This window comes from Chiloscyllium plagiosum, unplaced genomic scaffold, assembly GCF_037043375.1.
Source record: "Chiloscyllium plagiosum isolate Xiang-an unplaced genomic scaffold, Cpla_swu_hap1 HiC_scaffold_29, whole genome shotgun sequence".
NCBI lineage: Eukaryota > Metazoa > Chordata > Chondrichthyes > Orectolobiformes > Hemiscylliidae > Chiloscyllium > Chiloscyllium plagiosum.
In genome coordinates this window covers 98,180,821-98,193,586 of record NW_028270167.1, presented here as the reverse complement: position 1 = coordinate 98,193,586, position 12,766 = coordinate 98,180,821, and positions in this window count along the sequence as shown.

Sequence of the window (12,766 nt, the reverse complement as noted above, 5' to 3'; positions counted from 1 at the left end):
CTACTGGCCACTGCATTGGTTTAGCCACTTTCTCAAATGAAATTCAAAAGGCTTCCACATCCTTCTCATCAAATGTAGAGAATGCCTGGATGTATTTAAACAGAACCCCATCAGGCCATTGGCTACTATAGGGTTGCTCAACCTCACTATCCTCCTCATCCCGCCGACCGTCTACCTTGATCTCCGCCTTCTATGTCAACTTTCCTCTCTAATTGTTAACTGTTTAAGTTGAAACTCTCTGCTTTTCTTCTCTCCCTTTCTCTCTTTCTTCTTCATTTCCTTTTCTTTTATTTCTACTTTTCATCATAATTCAAACTGTTCCAATTCCTTCTTATGTTCAAAATCCCTCATTAGAAATTGAATTCTTGCCATTTCCAAAGATTCTGATGGCGTTTCCACCAAACGTAATTCCGGAACTATAGCTGTAATTATCTGTCATTTCCTCACAGACAAACGCAACCCCAACACCAACTTGTCTGTCAATTCCTACAGCCTTGTCTTCATTACCTTTCGTAAAACCCCCAACTTCACTTCTTCCACACCCAGACAACTCTTAGTGACTGAAAGAATTTTTATACACAAAAATACTGCTTAAACCAACTGAATTCAACATCCGGAACCAAAGACACAAACAACTACCATACGCGATCTTTAAACCTAATAGCCTCCTGGTGCATACTCTCCAGTGTCTGCATGAGCTTATTCTGGATTGTCTGGTTTCCTCCCACAACTCAAAGATGTGCATGTCAGGTGAATTGGTCATGCTAAATTGTTCGTAGTTTTCAGGGACGTGTGGGTTAGTTGCCTTGGGGTAAATGTGTAATAATACGGTAGGGGAATGGGTCTCGGTAGGTTACTCCTCAGAGGGTCGGTGTGGACTTGTTGGGTCGAATAGCCTGTTTGCACAATGTAGGGATTGTAATTCTAAACCCAATTTGGTATTATCGATTTAGAACTAGACAAGAGTCCCCAGTTTGCTATAGACCAACCAGACTGCCTCAAACTAGTTTAAGAGGGTAGCTTGGATGTCAAACCTTTCTTATTTTAAAAGTAAATGGGAAGTGGGTGTTACAGATGTGATTCTACTAGTCAAACCACTCACCATTATGCAAAACACAATATATTTAAACACTCTAATGAAAATCCATAAAAAATGAAGAGGAATTTAGAATAACTTAACTATTGGAAACCTTAACTGAATGATGGATACAGTACCTTCTACTAATGAACTGTTCCAATTTATTAACATCACAGAGCGGCACTGTGGGTGGCATGGTGGCACAATGGTTAGCACTGTTGCCTCCCAGCGCCAGAGACCCACGTTCAATTCCCACCTCAGGTGGCTGACTGTGTGGAGTTTGTACATTCTCCCCGTGTCCGCGTGGGGTTCCTCTGGGCGCTCCGGTGTCCTCCCACAGTCCAAAAATGTGCAGTTTAGGTGAATTGGCCATGCTAAATTGCCCGTAGTGTTAGGTGAAGGGGTAAATGTAGGGGAATGGGTCTAGGTGGGTTGCTGTTCGGCGGGTCGGTGTGGACTTGTTGAGCCGAAGGGCCTGTTTCCACACTGTAAGTAATCCAATCCATTCAGACATGCATTCTTGCACACAGTTCTCCAATCCAGGAGGAAACAGTATCAAGTAAGGTTTCAGAGAGAATAGCATAGAGGGATAATTTACTAAAACTCACAACCCTTCTAGGACCTGCAGCACTTGGCAACTTTTACATCTACAAGAAAAAATCTGGAAAACCTGTCTGTGCGAGCTGGGCCATTGTTACTACTATTTATTAAAAACACTAAAAGCCTCATAAGTTGTTTACTTCAGCCGTTTTCAGTAGGCAGTTTGGCCTTTAAGATCGCTTTCTACAAAAAAAAGGAGAAAATAACTTTTTAACAAAAAAGTGACAGTATTGTCACACAATTTAGATGCCTGGCCCTTTACTGAAGGGGCTTCCTCGTGTTACTGATAGCAAGATCACATGAGAGGGGCAAACACAGGTACAGACCAAGTTACAGGAATGTGTCTCATGACTTCTGAAAAACGCCTGTTCATGGATTATCACATCGGACATACTGGGAAGGGAACAACAGCATGACACATCCCATTTCATTATTTCTGAGTTACACAATTCCAGCACTCGATACACTCGGGAACCAAAACCCAAGGCCAGGGAAAGATACAGAGGGACAGACAGATTCACAGTAAAGACAGAAACAGACAGTTAATTAACTGAGAAGATGTTGTAGAAATATGTGGAAAAAGACAGGGCAGTGGGAGTAACTGGAGAAGTGAGACTTTCGAGAGTAAAATTACAAGAATGAGAACATTGAATAAAGGCACTGTCAGATCAGCTGAAATGGTTTGTTACATCAAATTCTCAATCTGCTTGACAGAACACCACAAACAACATAAACTGGAACAAGATGACAGCCCAGCATGGAGAGCTGTGCAGACCATGCTCGTGTGTTGCTCAGTAAACTGCACGATCTGCCCAGCATAAAGAGTATTGCAAACTTTACTATCATATGCTAACTATACTCGCATCAGATTACTGCCTACAATGGGAATGTTTGCTCTCTCTGCATGTGTGTTTGTGTGTGTGTGTGTTCATCAGAGACTGAGAGAGAGTCCGTGTGTGCGCGCGATAGGCGTGGTTGAATGTGAAACTCATTGTTTGAGGAGGAACGCACATGGAGGAAACTATTTTAAATACGAACAACTGGCAGGCTTTTTGTTAATCAACAGAAAGGGAACGAGAGAAGTTTCATGGACAGATACGGTAAAGTGTTTGATGATGTTTAAATAAAGTCATTGCCAGACATAACAGCAATACACATCGGCATACACATGAATGACAGATGGATGGGAGTTTGGTGTGAGGTCGCATCAGGATTGAAGCCCGGAACATCAGCAGCAGATTATTGGCTTCATTAAGCCTGTACTTCATAGCTCAAGGTTCAAACAGCAGATGGAATAAGCCAGTGAGATATATTCTGGAGTGGTGAGGATTTCATGTTAGAAATGTTCAGGGAATGGTGTCAAGATTCAGCTCATGGTGAAAGGGATGCCCACAGTTGGGACTTGTGTGCTTCAGCCGCGGATATTGGCCAGGGATGGGATGGAAACAGTGGAAGGAAGTGGAATTTGTAACCAGAACAGTACACAGTGACCTCCATGCTCTGAATATTTAAATAACGAAGGCAATGATACAATGCATTATGGTTCTCCGCTGAAACTGAGTAGGTCAACATAGAGACCCGTGAATAACACTGCCAGAGCAGAGAGGGAAACAATAATTGAACACCTTCATTAATGTAGTTAGTAGTGGTCTGTAGAGTGAATATCTGGATTCAGAGTTACAACAGGAATAATAATAGTGACAAGAAGTGTAGACTATATAAAAGAATAATAATACAGTCATAATTGTTTTATAGAAAAGAAAATCTGGACAGTGACGCTTACCAGGAACACCAACGATAGCCAGGTAGGGATAATAAAAGTATTGAATAATGAGAAGAGCGTAATAAATCCGCGATGATAATGACAACCAATCAAATGCAGAAAGATACCAAACATAATCGGATAAGCTCCTGTATATTGTTGGAATATTCCAGTCTAAGATTCTCAGATTCTGATCCATTGTTGAAACATTCCAGTCTAATGTTCGCATTTTCTGATCCATTGTTAGAACATTCCAGTCTCATGTTCTCAGATTCTGATCTCTCCTCCGCCTTTCTCTGGAACTGCTGACCCCTGTTAGTGCTGTCGGTGATGCTCCACTCATGTTATGGGATAACACATTGAACGGCGCCCATTTATCATTAAAAGATGGAAACCCTCCACTGGGATAATTAGAATCCATGGAGACTGGCATTAATCGCAGTCACTGAACAAATAGGCTCAGTTAACCAGTTACATGCATCACTTTTCATAACACTATAAAAGGGAACATTTACTGGGTTTGGATGGAATGGATGAGGGTTGCGGAGGGATGGACCATAAATCTTTCAATGTTTTTAATCTTTTTTTCCTTGTATATGAGAGTATTAACAGAACACTGCACGGGTCTATATATGTTCCACTTTGTTTATGAAAGGAGGTAGTTATAAAATAACAGATCGGCTGCATAAAAATAAATCTGGATCAGTGGTGCTGGAAGAGCACAGCAGTTCAGGCAGCATCCAACGAGCAGCAAAATTGACGTTTCGGGCAAAAGCCCTACATCAGGCATTCCTGATCCAGAATCTGGTTTCCAGCATCTGCAGTCATTGTTTTTAACTGCATAAAGAAAAAGTCGGGTGGACACGTTTCTAGATACCTTAACACAAAGTACGGTACTTAATGACCAGTGTGAGGCTACTCCTGGTTTTAATGCCCTGTTATCAAATCCTTTCATAACCTTGAGACAGAGCATTGAGACTGCTGCTCAGGAACAGGCCGAAGCAATATTGTCCCTATGGACCTATTACAGATGGATAAGAGAAGACCATTCAGCCCATATTAGCTTGTTGCTACTTGAAAGGTGGAAAGCTGGAATATTGGCACATGTTGCCAACAGAATCATTCAAAACAAAGAGATGTGTCGCTGCAGCTGTATGAGGTGTTACTGAGAGGGCACCTGGAGAACATTTTGTTGTCTGTGTTTCTGTAACTGAGAAGGGATGGGCCTCCGTCAGATACAGTTTAACCACTGCTCGTAATCCACGGGTTCCTGTGTCATTTAATGTCTCGGGTCTGTTACACAGGGACAGGAGGAGGCCATGAAGCCTCTCGAATGTGTTATAGAAGAACAGGAGGAGGCCATTAAGCTTCTTGAGTCTATTACAGAGGGACAGGAGGAGCCTATTCAGCCTCTCAAGCCTGTTACAAAGGGGCAGGAGGAGGCTATTCAGCCTCTCAAGCCTGTTACAGAGGGGCAGGAAGTGCCTATTTAACTTTCAAGTCTGTTATGCATAAATATTAGTTTTACACTAGTTGTGGAATGGGAAAGACCTGATGTAAATTTCTAGCTTTGAATAAGCCCAATTTTGAAAGTGTGAGGTGAGCCCTGTGAAAGGCTGGTTGGGATATCCTATTCACAGGTAAAGGGACTGTTGGAAAATGCAAGGCCATCAAAACTTGAATTCAGAGAGTCCAGAGCCAACGTGTTGCTTTTTGTGAGATGGGCAAGGCTGGTGGGTGCAGGGAGTGCTGGATGGCTAGATATATTGATGCTCTGGTCAAGGTAAGGAAGGAGGCATATGTCACGTAAACAGAGCTGAGATCAAGTAAATCCCGAGAGGTGTATAAGGGCAGAAAGTGCATAGTTAATGCGGAAATCGGGCCAGAAAAATGTGGACATGAGATGGCTTTAGAAATAGGGTTAACGAGGCATTGAAGAAATTCTACAAATCCTTTAATGGCAAGAGATTAACTGGGGAGAGAATAGATCAGTAAGGCTATCTATGTGTGGAACCACATGAGATGGGAGGGATACGAAGCAAGTATTTCTCCACTGTATTTAATGTGGAGGGGGTTACAAGAGCGAGAGAATGAAAAAATATATCGTAATATCCTGAAAAGTATCTATATTACAAAGAGATGTAGGGCATTTTAAAACATACGAAGGTGAGCAAATTCCTGGGACTGATGAGTTTGTGGGAGGCTAGGAAAGAAATTGCTCAGCCTTTTGCTGATATGTTTGTTCATTGATTTCCACAAGTGAGGTGTCAAAAGACTGGAGGGCTGCTAACATAGTGTCATTATTTAAGAAAGTAAGGAAAAAGCAGGTAACTATAGATTGGTGAGCCTGACGTCAATGGTGACTAAATTGTTGGAGGGGATTTTGAGGAAAAGGATGTATATGCATATGGAAAGACCAGGACTGAAGAGGGCTTTGTACATTGGAGTTCACGTCTCACTGACTGTGTGGAACTTTTTGAGGAAGCGATGAAGATGATTGATGAAGGCAGGACAGTGGATGTTGTCTTTATGGAATTCAGTAAGAAAACCAAAATGTTCTACATGGTAGACTGGTTAACAAGGTTCGACTGCCTGGAATCCAGGGCGAGCTGGCCTGTTAGATCCAAAATTTTCTTGAATATTGGAGACAGGGCGTGACAGTGGACATTTGTTCTTTAAACTTGGAGACCTGTGGCCAGTGGCATGCCGCAAAGATCAACAGTGGATCCACTGCCTTTTGTCACTTATACAAATCATTTGCATTTGAGTATATGAAGTATGGTCAGTAAGTTTGTAGATAATTCCAAATTTGGTGGTGCAGTCGACAGTGAAGAATGAACTCTCAGACTGTAATGGGACTTTGCTGAGGTGGACAGAGGAGTGGCAGATGGAGTTTATTTTACTTAAATGTGAGGTGTTGCATTTTGGCAAGGCAAAACATGTAGGTAGGGTCCTATCGAAAGCAGCCAATCAAGGAGAACTCCATAGAAATTATCGAATCCCTACAGTGAGGAAACAGCCTATTCGGCCCATCGAGGACACACCGACCCACTAAGAAGTATCCCATTGGACAAACCCCTACCCTAACCCTCTGAGCGTGCATTTCCCATGGCTAATCCACCTCACCTACACATCCCTGGGTACTTTACGCAATTTAGCATGGCCAATCCCACCTTATCTGTATGTCTTTATACTGTCGGAGGAAAACATAACATCCGGAGGAAATTCAAGCAGACACGGGGAGAATGTGCAAACTCCACACAGGCCGTCATTCAAGGATGGAATTAAACCCAGATCGCTGCGCTCTGAAGCAGCAATGCTAGTCTCTGAGCTGCTGTGTTACCTTGTGGTGCAGGTTCTCCGTTCCTTGAAAGTGCCGTCACAGGTAGACAGCGCAGTGAAGAAGGCACTTGGTGACCAGCCCTTTATTGGTGCGTGCTTTGTGTCTAAACATTTTCACGACGTGTTGCATCTGTACAGGACATTGGTTTGGCCACTTTTGTAATACTGCCATTAATTCTTGTCTCCCTGCTGTCGGAAAGATGTTGTCAAACTTGAAAGGGTGCAGAAGAGACTTAAAATAATGTTGCAGGTGTTGGATGGTTAGAGTTACAGGGAGAGCTTGACTAGGCTGGGGCTATTTTCAAGTGTTGAGGCTGAGGGGTGACGTTAAAGAGTTTTATGAAATCATGAGGGGCATAGATAAGGTAAACACTCAACGTCTTTTACCCAGGATAGGCAAGTCCAAAATTAGAAGACAAAGGTTGAAGGTGAGAGGGGGAAAGATTTAAAAAGGAACATGAGGGACAACATTTTCACACAGAAACTGCTGTGTGTATGGATTGAACAGCCAAAGGAGGTGGTGGAGGCAGGTACAGTTACACCATTTAAAAAGCATTTGGGTGGATAGATGCTTTGGAAGTGTTTAGAGGGAGATGGGACAATTGCTGGCAAGGGGGACGAGATTTATTTAGGATATTTGGTCGGTATGGGCGATCAGACCAAAAGGTATTTTTCCGTGGTGTACATCTCTGAAACTCTATTGCCTTTTGAGTTTATAACACAGTAACAGGAGGAGGCTATTCAGCTTCTGAATTCTGTCAGGCAACTTGTTTGTTCAATTGCTGAGAGTAAAATACAAAAATACATCATTCAGATTTTGATGGTGTTTTACAAAAACAGGAGAAAGGCTTTTAGCCAAGAGAAGCTGTAAGGAATGTGAAGAGGCCATTCAGGCACTCGACTCTATTCCACAGGAGCAGCAGGTGAGCACAGAGCTATTGGAGCCTGTCAGTCAGTAGCAGGAGGAGGACATCTACTTTCGCAAACCATGGATCAGGAGGCAGTCACTCAACTGCCCAAGATTGGGACACATAACAGGACGCAGTTATTCAACTGCTTGAGACTGTGACACAGGGACAGGATGCAGTCACTCAGAGCTGAAACTGGGGCACAGGGAAATCTGTAGGTTAGTGAGTCCCCAGCATCCTGTTATGCAAGGACAGGAGGAGGTGACTCACTCCCCACCAGTATGGGACACTGGGAGAGAAGGGGAGTTTGCTTGGAACAAATAGAAATATATGAATGGATTGCATTAGTGGTCCACACAATCCTGCCCCAACGTTCACTCAGACCACGGCTGATCTGATTCTGATTCCCTCATTCCATTTTACGGAGACTGTCCTCTCTGCAGCCTCTGCTCCATTTGTTGGTCATGTTGCACACCCAGATGCTGCAACAACACTCACCATCACTCATCCAGAAGGATGGATCTAACAGGATAAGTCAGGATTTGAGGGGTCCAATCACAAGAATGAAAACACAAAATAAAGGTATTGTCAGATGTTTCGTACTCTCACATTCGCAATCCAACTCGCATAACCAGCCCATCCATTACATATTCACGATGGAGCACTGTGTAGATCCGGCTCGTGTAGAGCTGAATGCAACCCAGCTATGTGCAGAGTGAAACTCTGTGCAGCTACACCAATACTTGATCTATAATCCTGGGCTAAATGTCCAGCGTGGGGAGCTGTGCAGTCCGCACTGGTTCATTCATATATAAACCCAGGTTGTTGCATTGTTTGGTAACACTGTATTAGATCACTGCCCAGTGTAGTGAAAAATGTAACCAATGCAGGAAGTGACAGGATGTGCAGTTCCCATCCATTTCCAGCTCCATATCTGCACTGTACCTTGACAAGGGGTGCTGCGAATGTGAAAATCAATGTGAGGAAGAGATATAATTTAAATACCAATAGTTCTGATTAAGTCGCATATCACTCTAGTATTTAAAGTTGAAATAACTGAGATAATATCCAATGAGGTTTTGTGAACGGTGCAAAGAAGTAAGAGGGGGATGGTGATGTTATAGTGGTTGCACTATAAGCCAGCAAATAATCAATGGAAATTAGAGGAACAAATATTCAGGGAGACTGGCGAGACTTGCAGGAGCAATAGGGTTGTCATAATAGGTAATTTTAATTTTCCTAACATAGACTGGGACTTCCAGATGGTTAAGAACTTAGATGGAACGTAATTTGTTAAGTGTGTTCAGGAAAGCTTCCACAAGCAATATAGAGAGGTTCCTATTGGGGAAGGGACAAACTCGACCTATTGTTGGGAAATAAGGTCGGAGAGGTGTCGGAGGTAAAGTGGGCAAGCGTTTTGGGAATAGTGACTAGAGCTGTATTAGTTTTAAAATAGTAATGGTAGGGACAAAATTGGTCCACAGAATCAAGTTCTAAATTGGTGGCAAGGTGTATTTTGTTGGAGTTAGACAGGGGATTGCAGGGGTTGATGGGAGGAGTTTGTTTCGAGGTAAAATGATCCCGGGCAAGTGGGAGGGCTTCAAAAGTGAGATAGCTCGGGGTCAAGGTCTATATGTTCCTGTGAGGGTGAAGGGAAAGTGAGGCGGGAAGAGAGACCCTGAATAAAAAGAAATATTGAGGCTCTGACCAGAAAAAAGGAGGCGTGGTTCAGGTACAGGCAGCTGGGAACACGGAAATCTCTGGAGGTACACAGGGGATACAGGAGTTTAGTGAAGAAGGAAATCAGCAAGGTGAAAAGGGGGTATGAGATAGCCTTGGCTGAGCAGATTAATGTGAACCCAAATTCAGTATAAGAAAGAAAAAGAACAACTAGAAAGAGAATCGGACGCCTTACAATCCAAAATCGGCACGCGTGTGTAAAACCTCAACAGATGGGTGAGGTCCTCAATTTCCCCTCTGTGTTTATCATGAAGAAAGACATGAAGCCATGTGACCTTTGGGAGGTTAGTTGTGATATCTTGGTACAGTCCATATCACAGTAGAGGTGCTGATGGACATATTAGAATGCAGAAAGTCAGATAAATCTCTTGGTCCTGACCAGATATATCCAAGAGCAATGCAGGTAGCGAGAGAAGACAGTTCAGGGGCCAAGGACCCGGAAGACTGGGCAAGAACAAACGTGCCCTTATTCTTGAAGGACTGCAAAGAAAAGCCTGGGAAAGATAGACCAGTAAGCTTCATATCTGTTTTCGGTAAACCACTTGAGAAGGTTCTGAGGCAAAAGATATGCATGCATTTGGAAAAACAGAGTTTGACTTGGAGCAGTCAGCATAGTTTTGTGCGTGGCAGATCATGGCTTAGAATTTTTGTTAGACTTTTTGAGGAAGTGACCATAAAGGTTGACAAGGGCAGGGTGGTGGACATAGTCTATATGGATTTCAGGAAGGCCTTTGATAAGGTTCCACATGATAGGTCGCTCTGGAAGGTTAGATCGCATAGACTCCAATGTAAACTGGCAAATTGGCGACACAATTGGCTTGACATTATGAAACAAATGGCTATGGTGGAGGTATGCTTGTCGGACTGGAGGCCTGTGGAGTGCCTCAGTGGTCGGTCCCGGGCCCATTGCTGTTCGTTATCTTATACCAATGATTTGGACCAGAGTGCACAACGCAAGGTTAGTAAGTTTGCAGATGACTCTAAATTAGGAGGCATCATTTACAATGAGCAACATTATCAGAAATTGCAGCATTAATGTTTTATGCATTATTTTCGGGCCTCAGTAAATCGCGGAAACCAAATCCGTGGGAACAGGGGTTCAACTGTATTCTAAACTGATAGTAATGGCCATAGAGGTATATGTTGTATATTAAATGTTGTAATTGTACCAGCCTCTACCACTTCCTCTGGCAGCTCATTCCACACACACATGACCCTCTGCATGAAAATGTTGCTCCTCAGGTCCCGTTTAAATCTTTGCTCTCTCACCTTAAACCCATGCTGTCTAGTTTTGGACCCCACTACTCTGGGAAAAAGACCTTGGCTATTCACCCTATCCATGTCCCTCATAATTTTGTAAATTTCTGTAAGGTCACCCCTCAGCCTCCGACACTCCAGGGCAAATAGCCCCAGCATTTTAAGTCACTCCCTACAGCTCAAATCTTCAATCCCAGCAATATCCTTGCAAACCTTTTCTTGAACCCTTTCTAGAAAGATGTTGTGACTAGAGGGAGACTCGAATTGCATGCAATATTCCAAAAGTGGCCCAACCAATGTGTTGTACAGCTGCAACATGGCCCCCCAACTCTTATACTCAATGCACTGACCAAGAGAGGCAAGCATACCATTGTAGATTGTGTTGGAATATTGGCAGAGGAATCCCTGAGAAAGAATTCATTGTGTGTATTTGGCACAGTTTCATAGAATAATATGTTTTGGATGAGGCTATTTTGGATCTGGTAATGCTTAATGAGGCAGGTTTAATGTGCGGGTCAGGTGAATTGGCCATGCTAAATTGCCTGTAGTGTTAGGTTAAAGGGGTAAATGTAGGGGTGTGGGTGGGTTGCGCTTCGGCGGGTCGGTGTGGACTTGCTGGGCCGAAGGGCCTGTTTTCACACTGTAAGTAATCTAATCTAATCTAATCTAATCATTAACTTGGTCAGCTGAGGAAGTAGGCTCAGAAATAGCAATTTGAGTTTAATACAGATAAATCCAGGTATGAGTTTAATGATGAATGAGAGGGTCTTAAGGAGTGTAATGGAACAAAAGGACGTTGGAGATCAGGTGCACGGTTGTCTGAAATTTGAGTCACAGATACACAGGACAATGAAGAAGGTTGTTGGCACACTGGTCTTCATCAGCACATTGCGTATAGACGTTGGGACGTTATGTTGCAGTTGTACAGGATGTTGGTAAGGCTGCAGTTGGACTATTGAGTTCAGTTTTGAGTTCATCTTGCTCTAGAAAGGATATTATTGATCGAGAAAGAGTGTGGAACAAATTTACAAAGATGTTTCCTGGGCTAAAGGCTCTAAGTTATTGGCAGAGGTTGAACAGGTTAGAACTTATTTCTTTACAGCGTAGGAAACTAGAAGGTTCTTAAAGAAGTGTAACTCTTATAAAATCATGAGGGGCGTGCATGGGGTGAATACTTCAATTTTTTTCCTAAGGTTGGGGAATCGAGGACGAGAGGACATCCATTAATGTTTGGAAAGGAAAAAAGTATACAAAAAGGAACCTGAGGGGCAACGTTTTTACACAGAATGTGGTATGCATACAGACTGAGCTGCCAGTGGAAGTGATTGAGGTGGGTACAATAACAACATTGAAAAGGCATTTGGACAAATATACAGATAGGGTAGGATTAGAGGGATACAGAGCACGGGCAGGAAAATGGAGTGAGTGTGGATGGACATTTTGTTTGGCATGGACCAGCTGGGCCATATGGCCAGTCATACTGGCAGTCTCGTGCAGTATGACTACAAATGAGTGTGTTATGGAGTGGATGCAGAGTGGGGGAGACTGAGAAAAAATGTCTTCATTTCAGAATGCTGAAATGAAGACATTTCGATAGTATCATGCAACACGGGTCAGTATTATGAAGAATTATGAGTGAAAGTGATATTGCTGTGAGTTCAGGCGATGGAGACTTTTGGATGAGCATTTGTTCTGCAGCTTTGTAACTGGGAGTGAGGACAGCAGAGTCTTCACCTCACTGGGCTGAATCTAACAAAAATCTGTCTCAGTGACATTTTCTTTGAGTGTGACATTGGGGTTGTATGCACAAGGCTGAGCTAGATTCCTGATGCTATCTTACCAAACTCATCTCATTAACGACCCACCCCACTCCATGGTGTCCCTCTCATACAATGTCAGACCGATTCTCCCACCCATCATGACTGGAGGTACTCAAAATCGCCCGGATGCCCCTGGATATTCCATGATGCCTGACACTGGGGCCATCATTAAAAGGCCAAGGGGCACACAGTTGAGCTTTCTCAGTTGGAGATGTCCTGCACAGTTTACCCCGAGCATACCAGATAAGGGGAAATTACA